This window comes from Salmo salar, chromosome ssa22 (assembly GCF_905237065.1).
Source record: "Salmo salar chromosome ssa22, Ssal_v3.1, whole genome shotgun sequence".
NCBI lineage: Eukaryota > Metazoa > Chordata > Actinopteri > Salmoniformes > Salmonidae > Salmo > Salmo salar.
The window spans coordinates 674303-697258 of NC_059463.1; the positions used below are offsets into that span (position 1 = coordinate 674303).

The window sequence follows — 22956 nt, forward strand, 5'->3', positions numbered from 1 at the left end:
TTAAAATATGGCTGTAACATGGAAAAGGTGAAGGGATCAGAATACTGTTCGAAGGCATTGTAAATGTGGCTACTCTGAGCATAATACGCCATGGGAGTGCTCAGATCAACTACATCAGCCATCTTCCCCACAATAATTGCTGCAATTGAAAAGGGTTGAGGTTAGGGCGGTATACTGAATTTTACTATATACCGGTATTGATGCAAGGACCGGTTTGGGTTTTTACTTTTACTTTACCTCCTATAACGGTATTTGAATGTTTGGTTTGTTATATGTGATAGGCCGTGTGTAACGTCCATTTTTATAGTTAACCCTGCTACTTGAGTCATCCCGCTCCGCTCTCTCGCTCCACACAGACCTAGTCCCACAACCTGTCACTCAAGGAGCGCATTTGTCGCTTGACCACGATACACTTTCGTTCAGTCTGCATGGTCAATACAGCACATGGAACAATGTTGATGACAACAATGTTTCCACTTTGATCTTAATATAACTCCACAAGCGTTCTATAGCTACAATATTAGTTTGTTTCTTACAATTGCAAACAGCTAGTTTGTATTTTCTTAGCAAGTTAAACTAAATCGTTTTAGCCACTAATGCTAATCGTTAGTTAGCTGGCTAGCTAATAGAAGTACTGAGTCAGAGCAAACGTAACTAGCTAATACAGCCTGATACCAGTGCTGGTGGAGGCCTAAATCAGCATGGTGTTTGTGTTAACAGTATCTTCTAAATCAAAGAGGAATAGGCAAAGCATGAAAAGTTAACATTAATAAAGATTTAATGTAGCCAAAGATTTATAGGGTCCCCTAGGAAACACGGAACATCACTTTGGGTCCTACCCTGTCACAATAACTCCATGGCATTTTCATTCGTTGTCATGTCAAACAACACTATTCAAAGTGCCCACTATTATTTATATTCTATTTCCATTATTCCAAAAGTTCACCCAAGTGTTTTGATCGCAATTGCAACATTTGGTTAAATCAGGCCTAGTATTTTTGCCCATATTGTGGCAGTGTGGAAATTATCTCACATGAGTGCAGAAATTGATGGAAAAGCAGGAAATTATTTTAGGTTGACGTTGAATTGGTTTAAACTGTTCAATCTGAATGGAGAAAGACCCATTGAAATAATATAGAATATATGTGTTGTCACGCACTACTCATAAAGCAAATGGAGAACTTTCATTAATCAAAAACATAAAATGCCATCAAATTTGAAAAACACCATATGATGTTTTGGCCATATCGCCCAGCCATAGTTGAGGTCTTAAATATATTCATTAGCTGTGAGGGGAAAAGTATGCATTTGATGCAAGCACATTAGGTTTGCACCGACAATCTTACTGTCAAACTGCTTGAGCCCTGAGTTTTTCTGAAGTATACAGCTTTGTCAGTCATTCTGTACGTCGAGTTAAACCTTTATTTTTTTATGGACATAGGATGAATATGCATTGTATTTGTCTACAGGCCCTAACATTTCAAATCGATGTGCACCCCCCTAATCTAAAATTGTTTGGTTAACTTAGCTTGCCATGTTTACTTTAAATCCGTAAATGGCTTTAAAGGAAAACCTGCACAAAAAGTCTATTTGCTGAACTAGAGTGAAAAATAAATAAAACATACTACCTGCTCATGGACATGGTGAGAAGAGAAATCACGCGGCAAGCATTGTGTAATTGTCTTTTTGCGTACTCCTAGGGCTGTTTTGTGGACCGAAGTCTTAACATTCAATGTTGGCCTAGCTTTCTCTTGCTGTGTTCGGTAGCACACATTAAGCGATCACCACAGCTCATGTTATAGTAAAATGTCACTGTGTTTATTAAATGTTTAATATTGGTTCACTTTGCCAGGCACTGAACAGCTACAGTGCCATCAGAAAGTTTTCAGCTCCTTTTTCCACATTTTGTTACAGCCTGAATTTAAAATGTATTAAATTGAGATTTTGTCATTGGCCTACACACAATGCCCCATAATGTCAAAGTTGTTTTTAGATTATTATTTTTTTAACAAAATAATAAATGAAAAGCTGAAATATCTTGAATTAATCAACCCCTTTTTGTTATGGCAATCCTAAAGTTCTGGAGTAAAAATGTTCTTAAGTTGCATGGACTCACTGTGTGCAATAATGGTGTTTTAATATGATTTTTGGAACACATTATCTGTAAGGTCCCTCAGTCGAGCAGTGGATTTCTAACAAAGATTCAACCACAAAGACTAGGGAGGGTTTCCAATGCCTCGCAAAGAAGGGCACATATTGGTAGATGGGTTAAAAATTATGACTATTCTTTTGAGTATGGTCAAGTTATTAGTTACACTTCGGCGGTGTATCAATACACCAAATCGCTACAAAGATACAGGTGTCTTTCCTAACTCAGTTGCCGAAGAGAAAGGAAACCTCAGGGATTGCACCATGAGGCAAATGGTAAAATCCAACACATCACTGAGTACCATTCTTCATATTTTCGGTGACTGCATCATGTTATGGGTATGCTTGTTATCGGTCTAGGGTGTTTAAGGATGAAAAGAAACAGAATAAAGCTAAGCACAGACCAAATCCTAGAGGAGAACCTGGTTCAGTCTGCTTTCCAACAGATCCTGGGAGAAAAATTCACCTTTAACCAGGACAATAACCTTAAACACAAGGCCAAATAACACTTGAGTTGCTTACCAAGACGACATTGAATGTTCCTGAGTGGCCGAGTTAGTTTTGACTTAAATCGGCTTAAATCTGGCAAGACTTGAAAAGGTCTGTCTAGGTTGATCAACAACCAACTTGAAAGAGCTTGACAAATTTTAAAAAGAATGCGCAAGTATTGTACAATTTAGGTGTATAAAGCTCTTATAGACTTACCCAGAAAGACTCGCTGCCAAAGTTGATTCTAATATGTATTTACTCAGGGATGTGAGTACTTATGTAAATTATATATATTTCATTTTCTAAAAATGTAAAACATGTTTTCACTTTGTCATTATGGGATATTGTGTGTAAAATGGATTTAATCCATTTTGTATTCAGGCTTTAACACAATGTGAATTAAGTCAAGGGGTATGCAAAATTTCGGAATGCACTGTATCACACCAATGCTTTAACTTTTTATTAATAGTTTATAATGCATTAATAAATTCATAATTAAAATTAATTACCATATTATAAACCCTTTTATAAAGACTACTTTAAAGGGATAGTTAAAAAATTACGTTTCCACATGCTAACGTTTTAGCATTTGTTGCTCAAAACTTATTTAAGTCATGGGACTGATTTATTAACATTTTTGGAGCATTATTTTCAAAACATTTCTGTGTTTCAAAACAAGTGACTTTGAGCTTCAAACAATTGTAGATAATTTCGGATGATTTGGACATGATGCGCAAACATTTATAATATTGGTCCCATATATATTCATGGATGCCAAGGTAAGCCAGGCTTCCCCAAAACATTACAGAGAGAAATAATTTAAAAACATGTAAAATAATTTCTTTCATCTCTCCGTTCCATAATTGCTGTATGTACCTCACTGGAGAAAGCATCCGAACGAGTGAAATAGATGGCCTACACATAGTGACAGAGAGGCGCTATCTGATACTGTCTGGTCTAAACGAGTATGACATTGTTGCTGCCCGTAGCATTGAATGCAAAAAAAGCCAGTGAGCATTTGGCCTCCCTTGATCAGTGTTGCTCTAAACTGAGTGAACTCAACTGTGAATGGTCCAAACGCACCATAAAAAAGTGTCAAGGGAAGCCAGCTTGGATTTGGCGTCACTTCAATCAAATCTTATTGAGAGCATACATCATTGACAGAAACAACTTGAATTGTTGCACCTCGTTGTGTTGTCCTCTGGTTGCTAGCTAAAATTGGCCCTTTCCTAAATGAACCATGGATGGAGATAGAGATTTGAAATTGTGGTTTTACTTAATTTTCTGTGCTGGCAAATGATTATAATGGTGACTGATCCAACTATTAATTCATCCATTGTTGTGCCCCTGACCTGAGAGGATGGAAGTTCAATGTGTAGCTAGATGTAGAAGGCAAATATTAACTAGCTAACGTTGCCCATGAATGGAAGTTAGGCTAGCAAGCAAGCATTTTAGTCAGGTAGACTAGGACAACAAAAAACAATAGCGTGTACTGTATAACAGTGATAGACCGTTTCGTCAACATGAGAGGAGGGTGGAATTGGCATTTCTCTACAAGTAGGGTGAGTCAACATGTTTTTTCTACTTGCACAAACACTCACGCACACACACAAATCAGAATCATGGACAGCCACATTTCAGGGGTGTATTGATGGGAATGCATGGGGTAACTCAGGGCCGGCTACAGGCATTTAAAAAATATTTTTGGGAAACTCAATTGAGGTGTCAACTTACTGTTTAAAAGTTAGAATAGTAGAATACACAAGGTGCAAGTTCTAAATTTGGTTGTGCATCTGCAGTTTTTCTATTGTTTTTGCCAGTCACTGATTAGTTAATCTAGCCAGTTATCTTAACATGGCAAGTCATAGCAAAATGTGTAGAACTGCAAAACTTTAAAACTGCAATCTGCCCCATTGCAAAATGAAGATGGCCTTCTGTTTATAAAATTGCAACAGTTTCTCTGTAACCCATGGCAAAATTAGTAGAATTGCATTTTCTAAGAATGTTTTCTTCTTCCTGTGAATGGGAAACAGCTGCTTCCTGTGGTACCCAAAGTGTAACTCCCTCCCATTGATGTGTTTTGGCTCCTAATTTTTATGACTTGTACTGTCTGGGCCTGGTCAATGTTTACTGCCCAGCTCATTACACTACTCTGAGCTGCTCAGTCCTCTATCATGAGGGCCACTGGCACTAACTTTGATCTATGCAACCCAGTTTCCACATGGTTTTGTCGCTCGAAAGTGGCTTTCAGAGTCCAATGTGTCCACTTCCGCATAGCAGTGTTAGAATATTGAACTGTTGGCTTTCATACTTTCTTGAATTCTTAGCAATGCTCAAGCAATGTCTGTCATCACATTCAGTTGAATGGGAGCCAAGTACACAGAGCTGGGCTGGTTGGACATTTTGGGGAGGTCCACGGTCGGGCTGTAGGACCCCCGCGGACGGAGGTTGCAGAGCAGGATAGCAATGTCACAATGGGCTGTCGGTCTATCGCAGCTCTGAGACAGTGGACTCTGAATTGCACTTAAAGAATGTTGATGTTGTCGTGGAAAATTACATAATTAGTCATGCTATCCCATGTTTAACTGCTTAAATAGTCTCTTGTTATATGCTAGTGTTTTTTTCTAACCTGATTCAAACTTGTCTTTGTGGGACTTAGTTATAAGACTGGGCGTATAGCTAAGATCTGTTTGTGACAGCCTGTGGCAGCCTGTGGGTTTACTATCTTCAGGAAGTCACATGTATGGAAACTTGCAGAAAGGAGCACATTATAGTGATTGCTGTTGTGAATGAATTAGACGGCTGAGCCCTTGGGCTATCAACCTCATGCTATTTTAAATCTGCACAGACAATTGCCTTTTACACACACTGACTGCCAGGTATACAAAAAGATAACATACTGCTGTAATGATCTGCTATGCGGTTAATAAGGACAGCGTAACTAACAAATTGTCAGCCAACATAATGTATTACGTAACTTATTTGAAAAGTCATTACTTTAATTTGTCATAATTAATTAAATCATTGAATTTGTATCTTAAGACCAATAAGCATACTACATACTCAATTTACTTCACAAATAGTATGGTTAGTGCTGAGTACATCTACTAATCTTGTTTTTATTGATTTTTATTTTGGTTGATAGAACGCCATCATCAAAACGCTGGTGTATTGAGCTTTTGATTTCTTTCATTTCATTGTGCCAACTCAACAGCATCTCTGAATTCCTTATTAGATTGGGGCGGAAGGGTAGCCTAGTGGTTAGAGCGTTGGGCTAGTAACCTAAAGGTTGCAAGGTCGAATCCTCGTCAAGGTGCAAATCTGTCGTTCTGCCCCTGAACAAGGCAGTTAACCCACTGTTCCTAGGCCGTCATTGAAAATAAGAATTTCTTCTTAACTGACTTGCCTAGTTAAATAAAGGTCAAATAAAATTGGAATTTTCCCAATTTTATCTTTGATTAGATTTTTTCCTATATCCTCTTACATCTAGACGTTCCGCTAGCAGAACACCTGCTCCAATATCCAATGATGGGTGTGGCGCGAAATACAAACTTCTCGAAAATCTGAAAACTTAAATTTTTCAAACATGACTATTTTACACCATTTTAAAGACAAGACTCTCCTTTATCTAACCACACTGTCCGATTTCAAAAAGGCTTTACAGCGAAAGCAAAACATTAGATTATGTCAGCAGAGTACCCAGCCAGAAATAATCAGACACCCATTTTTCAAGCTAGCATATAATGTCACAAAAAACAAAACCACAGTAGCACTAACCTTTGATCTTCATCAGATGACACATGCATGTTTTGTTCAATCAAGTTCATATTTATATCAAAAACCAGCTTTTTACATTAGCATGTGACGTTCAGAACTAGCATTCCCACCGAACACTTCCGGTGAATTTACTAAATTACTCACGATAAACGTTCACAAAAAACATAACAATTATTTTAAGAATTATAGATACAGAACTCCTTTATGCAATCGCGGTGTCCGATTTTAAAATAGCTTTTCGGTGAAAGCACATTTTGCAATATTCTGAGTAGATAGCCCGGCCATCATGGCTAGCTATTTTGACACCCACCAAGTTTGGTACTCACCAAACTCAGATTTATTATAAGAAAAATTGGATTACCTTTGCTGTTCTTCGTCAGAATGCACTCCCAGGACTTCTACTTCATCACCCAATGTTGTTTTGGTTCCAAATAATCCATAGTTATATCCAAATAGCGGCGTTTTGTTGTGCGTTCAAGACACTATCCGAAAGGTAATGAAGGGTGACGCGCCCGGCGCGTATCGTGACAAAAAATCTCTAAATATTCCATTACCATACTTCGAAGCATGTCAAACACTGTTTAAAATCAATTTTTATGCTATTTTTCTCGTAAAATAGCGATAATATTCCGACCGGGAGTCGTTTTCGTTCAAAGACTGAAAATGTAAACATGGAGTCGTCTCGTGCACGCTCGCCCCCGTCTCATTGTTCTCAGATCGACCACTTACCAAATGCGCTACTGTTTTTCAGCCAGAGACAGCAGAGTCATCATTCAACGTTCTGGCGCCTTCTGAGAGCCTATGGGAGCATTAGAAAATGTCACGTTACAGCAGAGATCCCCTGTTTTGGATAGAGATGGCAAAGAAGGCCAAGAAATGGTCAGACAGGGTACTTCCTGTACAGAATCTTCTCAGGTTTTGGCCTGCCATTTGAGTTCTGTTATACTCACAGACACCATTCAAACAGTTTTAGAAACTTTGGAGTGTTTTCTATCCAAAGCTAATAATTATATGCATATTCTAGTTTCTGGGCAGGAGTAATAATCCAGATTAAATCGGGTACGTTTTTTTATCCGGCCGTGAAAATACTGCCCCCTATCCATAACAAGTTATTCGAGCTGAATTGGTAGAATGTTCTTGCGCTTCATTTAGTGCCTCTACGGCTTTGCTATAGTTTACCTCTTCTATGGTAGTTATTTCTGCACCTCTCTCAACGGTGTCCAGAGTTTAGATTTCCTCACTCAAGGTTTTAATGTATGCCAATTTTAACAATTTTCCAAGGTATTTGTACCTTTTATTTGGTAATGGTTTTCATACCCTATAATACTGAAGCGTCTGCAAAATTACTGCTGGAGAATATGGGAGACCTAATGTCCTATACCAGTCTCACGATTCAAAAATCACTTTTGTTGACAACACATATTACCAAAATACAGTCCATCCTCTGTCCATAACATATATCTCTCGTAAATACACACCCACACTCAGGTAACAAAAACGAACACAGGAAACAAACAGTATTTGGTTAGGAACGTCTTCCTTTCTTTGAATTTAAACAGTAATTTCTTTATCAAAATATTTTTTTATTACTCTATGTAATTTTAAATGTTGTATCCATATGGTAGTTCCTATGCATATTTCCGTGAAGGGTTTACATTTATAGCTGGTTTCCCAATCATAACCAACTGTTTCACCAGTACACTGACTAATTACATTTTCTTTTACAATGTTTTTCTAACCTGCATGAATACTTTCTTACTTCTTCAGGACCTTGTCCTGGTATCTCTTAATGCATTTACATCTTACGATTGTAACCCATAGTATATTACTTCAGGACATTGTCCTGGTATCTCTATAGTACTGCAGGATCTTATTCTTATTCTGGTATCTCTCGTCAGAAATCTGTCCTGGTGTCTCTAACACGTGACCTATTCCTAGAAACTGATACGACTACTACCCATGTCTTTGAAAATGGGACCAGTAACAATACCCGGTTAATTTTACATAGCGATTGGTGTGGAACTGATTTTGGCGAGAGCATGAACAATGTTTACAAATAGTCCAACCTTGTATCATGCTGCGTTGAAACAATCGCTAAGGATGTACATTTCAGGGTTCTGTGTTGGTACACTATGTAGGAAATGTGTTATTTGCGTAAAAAGACAAACTCATATTCCGGACATCACCACATTATTAAAGTATTTGGCAGAGCAGGGTCACAAAGCATATTGGAAAGTACAATCAGCGAAGCAAGAGAACATATATTTCGGTCCCGTGTGGCTCAGTTGGTAGAGCGTGGTGTTTGCAACGCCAGGGTTGTGGGTTCGATTCCCACGGGGGACCAGTACGGAGAAAAAATGTATGAAATGTATGCATTCACTACTGTAAGTCGCTCTGGATAAGAGCGTCTGCTAAATGACTAAAATGTAAAAAAAAAATGTAAAAAAAATATTTGGGGGTTTCGATTTTGGAAGTCACGAAGCACATTACACATGATCGAGTAGGAACAATGCGTTCTTTGGCACGACCAAACACTCCTCGCAGACTCAGGAAAACTCTAGGGGTTTTAATCCCGTGAGACATTTTATTTGGGCTTATTCTGAATAGATGTATAGAATTGACGAAAGGGAAGAGGGGTCACAAGAAGACAAAAACGGTTCATTATTGGAGGGAGGACAGTGGCCTCCATGTGAACAGAAGTTATTATGTTTGTTTTGACTGTAATTTAAAACTTTTTGTTCACCTGGTGAAGTAAGTTAATAGGAAAGTAAGAATTTTGAATTTTAATTGTTTGGACTGATTGGCGAAGTGAAAACTAACTAAATGTTTATTTTCTCTCCCTTTCAAATGTTTCCCGAGGTTGATGCCTGGGAGAGCAGTTAATGAAATTCTGTAGTTTTATAAAGGTGTACTGATCCTTCCGTATAGGGAGCTCCCAGATAAGTAAGGCCTGGCCATTTCTTTGTTTGTTTTTGCCCTACGTTTGTAACGCACTGGCCATAGAGAGGGGTTTTTGTTCTTTATTTTGGTTAGGCCAGGGTGTTACATTGGGTGGGCGTTCTATGTGCATTTTTCTATGTTGGTTTGTTTCGTTGATTTTGGCCATGTGGCTTCCAATCAGGCACAGCTGTAGAGTGTTGTTGCTGATTGGGAGTCACACAAGTGCCTGTTTTTCCGTTGGTGTTTTGTGGGTAATTGTTTCTGTTGTGTGGTTTGCACCTGACAAGACTGTTTGGCTGTCGGTTTTCTTGTTTTGTTTTGTATAGTGTTCTTTCTGTTATTAAATTCAATGATGAACACTAACTCCGCTGCGCCTTGGTCTACTCTCTCTCCCGACAGCCGTTACAACGTTTTACCACACACAGCAGCACCATAACTCAAATGTTATGAATATGTGTTAAGTGGTGTTAATACTGTTTGATTTGTTGTGTGGGGTCTTTTTTTAATTTAGTTGTAAACTGGGTACGCAGAATGATGGAAATGTTTTAAATGGTTTCTGAGATACAGGGAAAGAAAAGGGGGACAAAACACTTCATGGGGTTGAATGACCTCTGTTCTGACCTCCTGGTGAGGCCTGATTCCCCTCAATAGAAAGACTGCAGACATTGGGTGAGATTTAAATGGGCTATGTAAACACTAATACTTAGGAAGAAGTTTATAATTTATCAATATGTGTTATTCAGAACATTAGAAGGAGAGAGAGAATGAGGGACACCTGTCTCTAGTCTATTTTACCATTACCTTATGGGATACAATTATTTCCTTATGAACTATCAAGAGTTGTAATTCTAATTAGATTTTTTTTATTTATTTAGCAGGCAGTGTTTTTAATTACCGGTCCCCTGGGGCCCTTTGGTAAATATGCCAATTTGTTTCTTCACATGTCTGCCTATAAAAGGAAGAAAAGATTTTCCACCTCTAATTTATATGAAGAAGTGTATTTTTGTTTTTGTCTTGTTTGACAAATCTCACCAGATTGGATCTGCTGCACGGTCAGGATTTCTCCTTAAGGGGTAACTCTGCAAGGTTGCCAGTATGATAAGGGAGTATGAGCAAAATGGTTTCAACAAGTGTGTTGTTATGCTCTTTGACATTTGTCTTAGACATTTTGGTAGTAAACAATTGGGAATGTAATAATTTTTCAAATAGTGAATAGTTGGTCTGGATTTCCAGAATCAGAAATGTCTTAAACTGTTGTTTTGGTCTGTCCTCGAAGTTATGGCGATAGTGACTACAGATGGTACTTGATGCATGGAAGGAATAAATCGACAAAAACAGTGTGAACAAAGAGTGAATAGTTGTGTGAAGAAACAACCCCCCCCCCCCCAACTGGCTGAAGAAATGGTGACAGATGTGTTCACTACGACCTTGTCCTGCACCACTTCTACCGTGAGACCTGAGTCCGAGCCAGCAACCTGTACACAGAGTCCAGTCTGTTTTCAACTGCCTTTTTTTTCTCATGCCATTTTCTCTCAGGAGTGCGCATGGAGAGAGATCCTATCATGCCGCTGGTGTACTGGTAGACAAATAACAGCGGTGCCACTGTAAATGACAGTGGCGGCTCAGGTGAGAGACATTATCAAGTGCCATCCACTTTGAACATGTGCCATTGGAGGACAAACTGACGCTATCTGAAGAAGAACATGAAGACACGCAAGAAGGATGAGTGCGGGGAAAGAGGGGGTGGTCAACCGTGCTGTCATTAATTTAGGCTCATCTAAAATTGTTTATTTGGGATATCAGGTTGATTGTGGATGTCTGGACACTGCAAAATGTAATTTAGACTAAGAATGCATTGAGATACCAATCTGTCATTACCACAAGTGTTGAGAATAGTTAATGCTGGGAATATAAAATGAATATACTGTTTGTTAATCTGCTGACTGCCACGTATACGAAAAGGATGTACTTCTCTATAAAAGCTGAGACCCGACACTGTTCGTTGGGCATTAACTGCGCAACTGTTGAAGTGAATAGTTAACTTCTCCATTTTTGCAAATCTTATAATAAAGTTGTTTTGAAGAATACAGTCTCTTTCCTTTTGGTTAGAAATTACCACAATATCTCAAAGCTCAAGCCAACTGAAAGGTGGCACAATGTCAGGCGAATCCTCTTACTATAAACTTAGTCCCACCTACCTGAGGAGCTTCTTTTTTTTGCCATCTATTTCCTGTGTTTTGAGGGGTACAAAATCCACTTGTCACTTTAATCTCGCTGAATTGATTGCTTTCATTTTACTCCTGCCACTCTTTCATACTCTTGCTTGTGCCTGTTGTTTTTTCCCGTTATGTTATGACCCTGGTAATGGCTGAAATGGGTTCAATGGAATACAATGTCTTTCCGTTGCATCTATAAGAACACTAAAGATTCGTCAGGGATTTAACCTATCGTCTCGACTCTTACATCACAAGAAAAATAAAGATTTATTAACATTATTTGGATGGGTGTACATTTTTTGTGGAATTTTGAAAAGTAATCATTTAATACAATTTAAAATTTTTACACAGATGTGCTGAAATGAAAACAACTTCAGAAAATGAACAGTGATATTATGTCTGATCACGCAAACAATGTAAAATATGTATAGCTATGTGTATTGTAGAGCCAAGTGTTTTGATTTCTATCCTAGGGTATCCTGCTACTGACACACATTGAATAATGCAACAGAACGTGACAACAGTAATTAATGAGGCAGTCTAGACGGCGCAGTTGAGAGCAGGTAGGTCTAGACAGAGCAAGTTTTAGTGGTTGCAGCCCTGTCCCACCCATTTACATTACATTTAAGTCCTGACGTCGTGAGGGAGCTTGTTCCACCATTGGGGTGCCAGAGCAGCGAACAGTTTTGACTGGGCTGAGTGGGAACTGTGCTTCCTCAGAGGTAGGGGGGCCAGCAGGCCAGAGGTGGATGAACGCAGTGCCCTTGTTTGGGTGTAGGGCCTGATCAGAGCCTGAAGGTATGGAGGTGCCGTTCCCTTCACAGCTCCGTAGGAGCCACCCTATGTTAATTTATGATTATATGCAAATATACCAATTGTATTTATGCAAATTAGGAAGATATCTTTTTCTTTATTTACACACAAAATATACAACAAAAAATACCTGATACCTTACAAAGTTCTAAGAAAATAAATGTGATGTTTGACAATTGGGTAACTTGACACCCAGCGTCATAACACGTTATGGCACAGTCATAACCATTTCATAATATGTCATAACAGCTGACATAACTTGTCATAAAGTTTTATAATACGTTCATAACAGTGTCATGAAACATATATTTAGACCTGTTGTGACATATATTGTGTTGTTTTATGGCTGGTTATGACATCGTCATAAGTGTCAAAACACACACAACCTACCACAATGCAAAACACCACAGGTCTACGTGTCAACAGCATGTTTACGTTATATATCATTTTTTTTACATTTACCATATTAAATAATATTTGTAATTGCGCACACATTGATGTCAGACATGCACCCACCTCAATGCTCTGTTGTTGATTACTGGGCTGAATGCAAAAGCACATTTCAGGAGCAGGACAAGACACCCTCTTTTTGACTGATGACTGACAAAAGGGAATGCATGTGATAGGCCTATCTGGCTTATATCAATATGATGGTCATAATGCTTCTTGACTGTGTCATAAAGTGTATTTTCTTAGTCCAAGTAAAGTGACACAGGAAGGTCATATTGCTTCATGACACTGTTATTTAAAATGTGATGAAAAACACATGGCTAAAGAATTCGTTACAACGACAACAAAGGATTTAAGAAACAAACTTTAAAATGAAAAGAAACTTCTTGGCAGGGAAAAGTATTTGAATAAATGTGGGTTTTGACACCCTTATGTAGGTGTCATAACCAGCTGTAAAATAACACAATATACTGTATGTCACAACAGGGTAAATGTATGGGTCGTAAGTATTATGAACATATTATTGCAAACAAATATATCAATAAATTATTATGACAAGTTATGTAAGCTGTTATGCCATATTATGACATGGTTATGGCCGTGTTATAACGTGTTATGACATTGGGTGTCAAGTAAAGTGTTACCGACAATTGAATAATTGAATTCCCACCAAAAACCATTTATTGAAAGATTCTTTCTCACCCATCTACACACAATACCTCATAATGACAAAGTAAAAACATGTTTTTAGAAATGTTAGCAAATGTATTGGAAATTAAATGCACACCCCTGTCAATACTTTGTAGAAGCATATTTGGCAGCAATTACAGCTGTGAGTCTTTCTGGGTAAGTTTCTAAGAGCTTTGCACACCTGGATTGTGCAACATTTGCCCATTATTCTTTAAAAAATTCTTCAAGTCAAATTGGTTGTGGATCAATGCTAGACAACCATTTTCAGGTCTTTCCATAGATTTTCAAGTAGATTTAAGTCAAAACTGTAACTCGGCCACTCAGGAACATTCAATCTTCTTGGGAAGCTACCCCAGTGTCGATTTGGCCTTGTTTTTTAGGTTGTTTTCCTGCTGAAAGGTCTCCCAGTGTCTGGCGGGAAAGCAGACTGAACCAGAATTTCATCTATGATTGTCCCTGTGCTGAGTTCCATTCAGTTTCTTTATAAAAAAGAAAAAACATTGTAGTATCCATGGTATCCAATTGGTAGTAGTTACTGTCTTGTCTCATTGCTGCAACTCCCGTACGGACTCGGTAGAGGCAAAGGTCAATAGCCATGCGTCCTCCGAAACACAACCCAACCAAGCCTCACTGCACATCCAACCCAGAAGCCAGCAGCACCAATGTGTCAGAGGACACCATACACCTGGCAACCATGTCAGCGTGCACTGCCCTCAGCCCACCACAGGAGTCGCTAGTGCACGATGAGACAAGGATATCTCTGCCAGCCAAACCCTCCCTAACCCAGAGCCAATTGTGCGCCACCCCATGGGCCTCCCGGTCGCGGCCGGCTGCGACAGAGCCTGGGTTCAAACCCAGAATCTCTGGTGGCACAGCTAGCACTGCGATGCAGTGCCTTAGACCACTGCGCCACCCGGTAGGCCCTCATTCAGTTTCTTTTTTATCCGGAAAAACTCCCCAGTCCATAACGATTACAAGCGTACCCATCACATGACACTGCCACCACTATGCTTGAAAGTATGGAGAGTAGTACGCAGTCATGGGTTTTGTTGGATTTGCCTAAAAGGGATATTCAATGTCTTCTTTTTTCTCCCACCCATCTAGCAATAGGTGCCCTTCTTTACGGTGCATTGGAAAACCTACCTGGTCTTTGTGGTTTAATCTGTGGTTGAAATTCACTGCTCAGCTGAGGGACTTCACAGATAATTGTACAGTATGTTTGGGGTACAGAGATGAGGTAGTCATTAAAAATCATGTTAAATATAGTTATTGCACACGGAGTCCATGCAACTTATGTAACTTGTTAAGAAAATGTTTATTACTAAACGTATTTAAGTTTGCCATAACAAAGGGGTTGAATACTTATTGACTCAAGACATTTCAGCTTTTCATTTTTTATTTGTTTAAAAAAATCTACCATAATTCCACTTTGACATTTAGTATTGTGTGTAGGCCAGTCACACAAAATCTAAATGTAAACATTTGTTAGAAAGAATCAAGGGGTGTGAATACTTTCTGAAGGCACTGTGTATAGACAGGTGTTTCTGTCTAAATCATGTCCAAACAATTGAATTGGCCACAGGTGGACTCTAATCAAGTTGTAGTCTCAGGGATGATCAAAGGAAATTGGATGCACCTGAGCTCAATTTGGAGTGTGATAGCAAAGGGGTGTGAATACTTATTTCAGTATTTAATTTTCAGAAAATGTACACAAATGTCTAAAAACATGTATTTACTTTGTCTTTATGGGGTATTGTGTGTAGATTGGTGAGACATATTTTTAAATTAATTTTGAATTTATGCTGTAACACAACATGTGAAATAAGTCAAGGGGTATGAATACTATATCTTTATACCTGTTGTGACATATATTACAATATTTTATGGCTGGTTATGACACCTACATAAGTGTCAAAACCCACAAAACCTACCACACTAGGCAAACCTTTCAATTACACCATAGACACAGGTGGACTCCAATCAAGTTGTAGTTACATCTCAAGTATGATCAAAGAAAATTGGATGCACCTGAGCTCAATTTGGAGGGTCATAGCAAAGGGGTGCGAATACCTACTGTATGTAAATTAACCTGTTGGGGATAGGGGGCAGTATTTTCACGGCCGGATAAAAAACGTACCCGATTTAAACTGGTTACTACTCTTACCCAGAAACGAGAATATGCATATAATTAGTAGATTTGGATAGAAACACTCTGAAGTTTCTAAAACTGTTTGAATGGTGTCTGTGAGTACAACAGAACTCATATGGCAGTCAAAACCCTGAGACAAATCCTAACAGGAAGTGGAAATCTGATGTGTGGAATCACTTTCAAGTCTTTGCCATTGAAACACACAGGGACTTATTAATCATTTAGCACTTCCTAAGGCTTCCACTAGATGTCAACAGTCTTTACAAAGTGGTTTGAGTCTTCTCTGGTAAAAACTGACCGAACGAGAGGCCTGGAAAGTTTGTCATAGAGGGAGGGCCATTACTACTATGATGCGCGTGCCCGTGGGTACTCTCTCATTCCGAAAAGTTTAGTAAGACAATGCAATCGTCCGCCTTAAATATTATTGAAGCTCTGATTGAAAAAGGCCCTAAAGATTTATGTTATACAACGTTTGACATGTTTGAACGAACATAAATACATTTTCTTTGCACATTCGTGTGCAAAGAAATGTCTAAAAACATGTTTTCACTTTGTCCTTATGGGGTATTGTGTGTAGATGGGTGAGACATCATTTTTTTAAAATCCATTTTGATATCAGGCTGTAACACAACATTTGGAATAAGTCAAGGGGTATGAACACTGGCACACCCTGATCTGTTTCACCTGTCTTTGTGCTTGTCTCCACCCACCTCCAGGTGTCACCCATCATCCCCATTATCCCCTGTGTATTTATACCTGTATTCTCTGTTTGTCTGTTGCCAGTTCATCTTGTTTTGCCAAGTCAACCAATGTGTTTTCCCCTAGCTCCTGTTTTTCCCCTAGCTCCTGTTTTTCCCTAGCTCTGTTTTTCTCTAGCTCTGTTTTTCCCTAGTCCTCCCAGTTCTGACCTTTTGCCTGCCCTGACACTGAGCCCGCCTGCCTGACCATTCTGCCTGCCCTAACCTCGAGCCTGCCTACCGCCCTGTACCGTTTGGATTCTGACCTGGTTATGAACTCTTGCCTGTCCTCGACCTGCCTCTTGCCTGCCCCTTGTTTTATAATAAATATCAGAGACTCAAACTATCTGCCTCTCGTGTCTGCATCTGGGTCTCGCCTTGTGTCGTTATAGAATAGTATATATTTAGACCTGTTGTGACATATACTACAATATTTTATGGCTGGTTATGATAACTACATAAGTGTCAAAACCCACAAAACCTACCACACAAGGAAAACCATTCAATTACACCATAACCTATTTGTAAACAGTATGTTTATATATGTATGACGTTTTCTGAATTTCACCACATTAAATTACCATTTTAATTACGCACACAATGATGTCAGACATGTACCTATCCCAATACTCTGTTGCTGATGACTGGGTTGAATGCAAGGACAGATTTCAGGAGCAGGACAAGACACCCTCTTTCTGACTGATGACTGACATAAGGCCATGTACGTGATAGTCCTATCTGGCTTATTTGATTATGATGGTCAAAATGCTTCCTGCCAGTGTCATAATGTGTATTTTCTTAGTCCAAGTAAAGTGACACAGTAAAGTCATAATGCTTCATGACATTGTTAGAAAGTGTATTTCCTTAGTCCAGGTAAAGTGACACAGGATGGTCATAATGCTTCATGACAGTGTTAGAAAGTGTATTTCCTTAGTCCAGGTAAAGTGACACAGGATGGTCATAATGCTTCATGATACAATAAATACGATTTATAAAAAACATGACTGTATAGAATTAATTCCAACAACAACGGATTTACCTCTTAATCCTATTATTTATTCCAATGTATTTTGTCCCTGCCAATATGTTTCCTTTTGTTTGAAAGTTAGTTTCTGTAGCCTCCCTCAAGGTTTTCACCTCCACCCCTGGATGCAGCAGATGCATTACTTTCTCAGAAAAATATAAGTAAAGAACAGAAATCTGAATAGAGTATGCTACAATGCAGTGATACTTCTAAAGAAAGCTGAAAGCTAAAACTTCCTACCAAATATATTATGGCAATAGCAAACACTTTCAAACATTCTAAAATACATCTACATAATCCAGTTTTTGCAATGCTTTCTTAACATATCTCTCAACTATTCATGTAGCTACCATCTAGTAAGTGTTTGTTTAGCTATAGTTAGGGAAAGGGGGATACCTAGTCAGTTGTACAACTGAACGTTAGCTACCCTATCACTAAAGATGGTGGTGTGCAAAACAACTAAATACACACATACATTGTTGAGGCAAAAACAGTACATCTGATTCACTCTATACAGTGCATTCGGAAAGTATTCAGACCCCTTCTCTTTTTTCACATTTTCTTACATTACAGCCTTCTAAAATGGATTAAATAAAAAATGTTCCTCATCAATCTACACACAATAACCCATAATGACAAAGCAAAAACAGGTTGTTTGAAATGTTAGCAAATTACCTTATTTACATAAGTATTCAAACCCTTTGTTATGATACTCAATATTGAGCTCAGGTGCATCTTGTTTCCATTGATCATACTTGAGATTGGTAAATTCAATTGATTGAACATGATTTGGAAAGGCACACGCCTGTCTATATAAGGTCCCACAGTTGACAGTGCATGTCAGAGCAAAAACCAAGCCATGAGGTCAAAGGAATTGTCCGTAGAGCTCCGAGACAGGATTCTGTCGAGGCACAGATCTGGGGAAGGGTACCAAAAAGATTCTGCACCATTGAAGGTCCCCAAAAACACAGTGGCCTTCATCGTTCTTAAATGGAAGAAGATTGGAACCACCAAGACTCTTCCTAGAGCTAGCCGCTCGGCCAAACTGAGCAATCGGAAGAGAAGGACCTTGGTCAGGGAGGTGACCAAGGACCCGATGGTCACTCTAACAGAGCTCCAGAGTTCCTCTGTCGAGATGGGAGAAACTTCCAGAAGGACAACCATCTCTGCAGCACTCCACCTTTATGACAGATGAAGCATGGTGGTGGAAGCATCATGCGGTGGGGATGTTTTTCAGTGACAGGGACTGGGAGACTAGTCATGCTCGAGGGAAAGATGAACAGAGCAAAGTACAAAGAGATCCTTGACACAGCCAAGACAACGCATGAGTGGCTTCGAGACAAGTCTCTTGATGTCCTTAACTTCTTGCGGATCAGAGGTCCCATTTCGTAAACTTCCTGTGAAATTTCAGAGCGCCAAATTCAAATTAAATTAATATAAATATTAAACGTTCATGAAATCACAAGTGCAATACATCAAAATAAAGCTTAACCTGTTTAGGATAGGGGGCAGTATTTTCACGGCCGGATAAAAAACGTAGCCGATTTAAACAGGTTATTACTCCTGCCCAGAAACTAGAATATGCATATCATTATTTGATTTGGATAGAAAACACCCTAAAGTTTCTAAAACTGTTTGAATGGTGTCTGTGAGTATAACATAACTCATATGGCAGGCCAAAACCTGGAAGTACCCTGTCTGACCATTTCTTGGCCTTCTTGATTATCTCTATCCAATACAGGGGATCTCTGCTGTTACGTGACACTTCCTACGGCTCCCATGGGCTCTCAGAAGGCGCCAAAAAGCTGAATCGTGGCTTTGCAGGCCCTGGCTGAAAAACTTTAGCGCATTTTGATAGTGGTCGAACAGAGTACAGAGACTGGCGCGCACATGCACGAGGCGACCCCATGTTTTTATTCTTTCGTCTTTGAACGTAAACACGCTTTGCCGGTCGGAATATTATCGCTTTTTTACGAGAAAAATGGCATAAAAATTGATTTAAAACAGCGGTTGACATGCTTCGAAGTACGGTAATGGAATATTTAAACATTTTTTGTCACGAAACGCGTCGTGTGCGTGACCCTTATTTACACTTCGGATAGTGTCTTGAACGCACGAAACAAACGCCGCTATTTGGATATAACTATGGATTATTTTGAACCAAACCAACATTTGTTATTGAAGTAGAAGTCCTGGGAGTGCATTCTGACGAAGAACAGCAAAGGTAATAACATTTTTCTTATAGTAAATCTGACTTTGGTGAGTGCTAAACTTGGTGGGTGTGTAAATGGGTAGCCCTGTGATTCCGGGCTATCTACTTAGAATATTGCAAAATGTGCTTTTACCGAAAAGCTATTTTAAAATCGGACATAGCGAGTGCATAGAGGAGTTCTGTATCTATAATTCTTAAAATAATTGTTATGTTTTTTGTGAATGTTTATCGTGAGTAATTTAGTAAATTCACCGGAAGTGTTCGGTGGGAATGCTAGTTCTGAACGTCACATGCTAATGTAAAAAGCTGGTTTTTGATATAAATATGAACTTGATTGAACAAAACATGCATGTATTGTATAACATAATGTCCTAGGTGTGTCATCTGATGAAGATCATCAAAGGTTAGTGCTGCATTTAGCTGTCTTCTGGGTTTTTGTGACATTATATGCTAGCTTGAAAAATGGGTGTCTGATTATTTCTGGCTGGGTACTCTGCTGACATAATCTAATGTTTTGCTTTCGCTGTAAAGCCTTTTTGAAATCGGACAGTGTGGTTAGATAAAGGAGAGTCTTGTCTTTAAAATGCTGTAAAATAGTCATATGTTTGAAAAATGGAAGTTTTTGTATTTTTGAGGAATTTGTAATTCGCGCCACGCCTATCATTGGATATTGGAGCAGGTGTTCCGCTAGCGGAACGTCTAGATGTAAGAGGTTAAAACCTCTTGACGGTCGCCTAGGATAGGGGGCGCTACAGCGATTTTTGAAAATAATCCTTGCCCATTTTAAACGGCCTCCTACTCAAACTCAGAAGCTAGGATATGCATATAATTAATACTTGTGGATAGAAAACACCCTAAAGTTTCTAAAACTGTTTGAATGGTGTCTGTGAGTATAACAGAACTCATATGGCAGTCAAAACCCCGAGACAGATTGTAACAGGAAGTGGAATTCTGAATTGCGGACTCAACTTCATCACTTTGCCTATAAATCACACCGTGAGCAATGGTTCATTGAGCACTTCCTATTGCTTCCACTAGATGTCCCCAGTCTTTACAAAGTGGTTTGAGGCTTCTACTGTGAAAACTGACACAATGAGAGTCTGTGGAACGTGGTCACATGAGGAGGGCCATCACCATTATGACGCCGGCGCCCCTGGCTACCCTCCCCTTTCGAAACGTTTTGAAAGACAATGCAATCGTCCCCCTTGAATGTTATTGGAGCTCTGGTTGAAAAAGGCCCTAAAGATTTATGTTATACAACGTTTGACATGTTTGAACGAACCTAAATAAAAAAAAATGCATTTTGTTGAAAGAGGAGTCCTGCGCAAGACGGAGCTTTTGGAGCAGCCTTCAGAACGCGCTAACAAGAACAAGCTATTGGAACATAAAGGATTCACTTTTTCGAATGAAAATACATTTGTTGTGGGCCTGGGATTCCAGGAAGTGCTTTCTGATGAAGATAATCAAAGGTAAGGGATTATTGACAATAGTATACAAGAGTAGATTTGATATGCGATTGTTCCAAGATGGCGCTGACCTGTAACGGTAGCCTATTTTTCTGAGTATCGCATCCCCTTTTATCGCAAAGTGTGATTACCCAGTAAAGTTATTTTTAAATCTGGCATTACAGGTGCTTTGAAGAGATATTCATCTATAAATCTTAGAATGACAATATTACATTTTAAAAATGTTTTCGAATAGTAATTTAGTAAATTGTAGTGATGTTTCACCGGATGCATTTGAGGGAAAATAGTTAGTCAACGTCACGCACCGATGTAAAATGCTGTTTTTATATATAAATATGAACTTTATCGAACAAAAGAATGCATGTATTGTGTAACATGATGTCCTAGGAGTGTCATCTGATCAAGATTGTCAAAGGTTAGTGCTGCATTTAGCTGTTTTTTGGTTAGTTGTGATGCATGTGGTTGGTCGGAAAATGGCTATGTGGCTACTTTTACGATATACTCCTCTAACATAATCTAATGTTTTGCTTTTGCTGTAAAGCCTTTTTGAAATCGGACAACGTGGTTCGATTCAGGAGAGGTGTATCTATAAAACGATATAACATAGTCCTATATTTGAAAAAATATATATATTACATTTTGTTATGCTAATGGCGATAGGATTTTTCACTGGATGTCCGTCCCGCATACGGGACGGAGCCCGACCAGGGGTTAATAATGGTAAGACTTAGGTTAAGTATTTAGGACATGTTATAAGCCAACAGGACAGGGTTATATGACATCTGTGATCCAGGATCATTGAGAGTAACAGATAAACTTACTTAACCTCTATGGGACCGGCGGGACGAATTCGTCCCACCTACGTAACATCCACTGCCAGCCTGTGGCGCGATTTTCAAAATCTTCAAAATCCTATTACTTCAATTTCTCAAACATATGACTATTTTACAGCCATTTAAAGATAAGACTCTCGTTAATCTAACCACACTGTCCGATTTCAAAAAGGCTTTACAACGAAAGCAAAACATTAGATTATGTCAGCAGAGTACCAAGCCAGAAATAATCAGACACCCATTTTTCAAGCCAGCATATAATGTCACCAAAACCCAGAAGACAGCTAAATGCAGCACTCACCTTTGATGATCTTCATCAGATGACAACCCTAGGACATTATGTTATACAATACATGCATGTTTTGTTCAATCAAGTTCATATTTATATCAAAAACCAGTTTTTTACATTAGCATGTGACGTTCAGAACTAGCATACCCCCGCAAACTTACGGGGAATTCGCTAACATTTTACTAAATTACTCACGATAAACGTTCACAAAAAGCATAACAATTATTTTAGGAATTATAGATACAGACCTCCTCTATGCACTCGATATGTCCGATTTTAAAATAGCTTTTGGTGAAAGCACATTTTGCAATATTCTAAGTATATAGCCCAGGCATCACGGGCTCGCTTATTTAGACATCCGGCAAGTTTAGCACTCACCATAATCATATTTACTATTATAAAAATGTCATTACCTTTTGTTGTCTTCGTCAGAATGCACACCCAGGACGTCTACTTCAATAACAAATGTTGGTTTGGTCCAAAATAATCCATCGTTATATCCGAATAGCGGCGTTTTGTTCGTATGCGTTCCAGACACTATCCGAAATAGTAAAGAAGTGTCGCGCTTGGCGCAATTCCTGACAATAAAATTCAAAGTATTCAATTGCCGTACGTCGAAGCATGTCAACCGCTGTTTAAAATCAATTTTTACGTCATTTTTCTCGTAGAAAAGCGGTAAAATTCCGACAGGGAATCTCCTTTTCGGCAAACAGAGGAAAAAAA

The 22956-nt window shown here is 38.9% G+C and overlaps 1 non-coding gene across 1 annotated transcript; it reads left to right on the plus strand.

The window, feature by feature from the left end:
* Positions 1-8682: 8682 nt before the first annotated feature.
* trnaa-ugc (transfer RNA alanine (anticodon UGC)) lies at positions 8683-8758 on the plus strand. Its single transcript has one exon. It is a non-coding gene; the product is annotated as a tRNA-Ala (tRNA).
* Positions 8759-22956: the final 14198 nt, after the last annotated feature.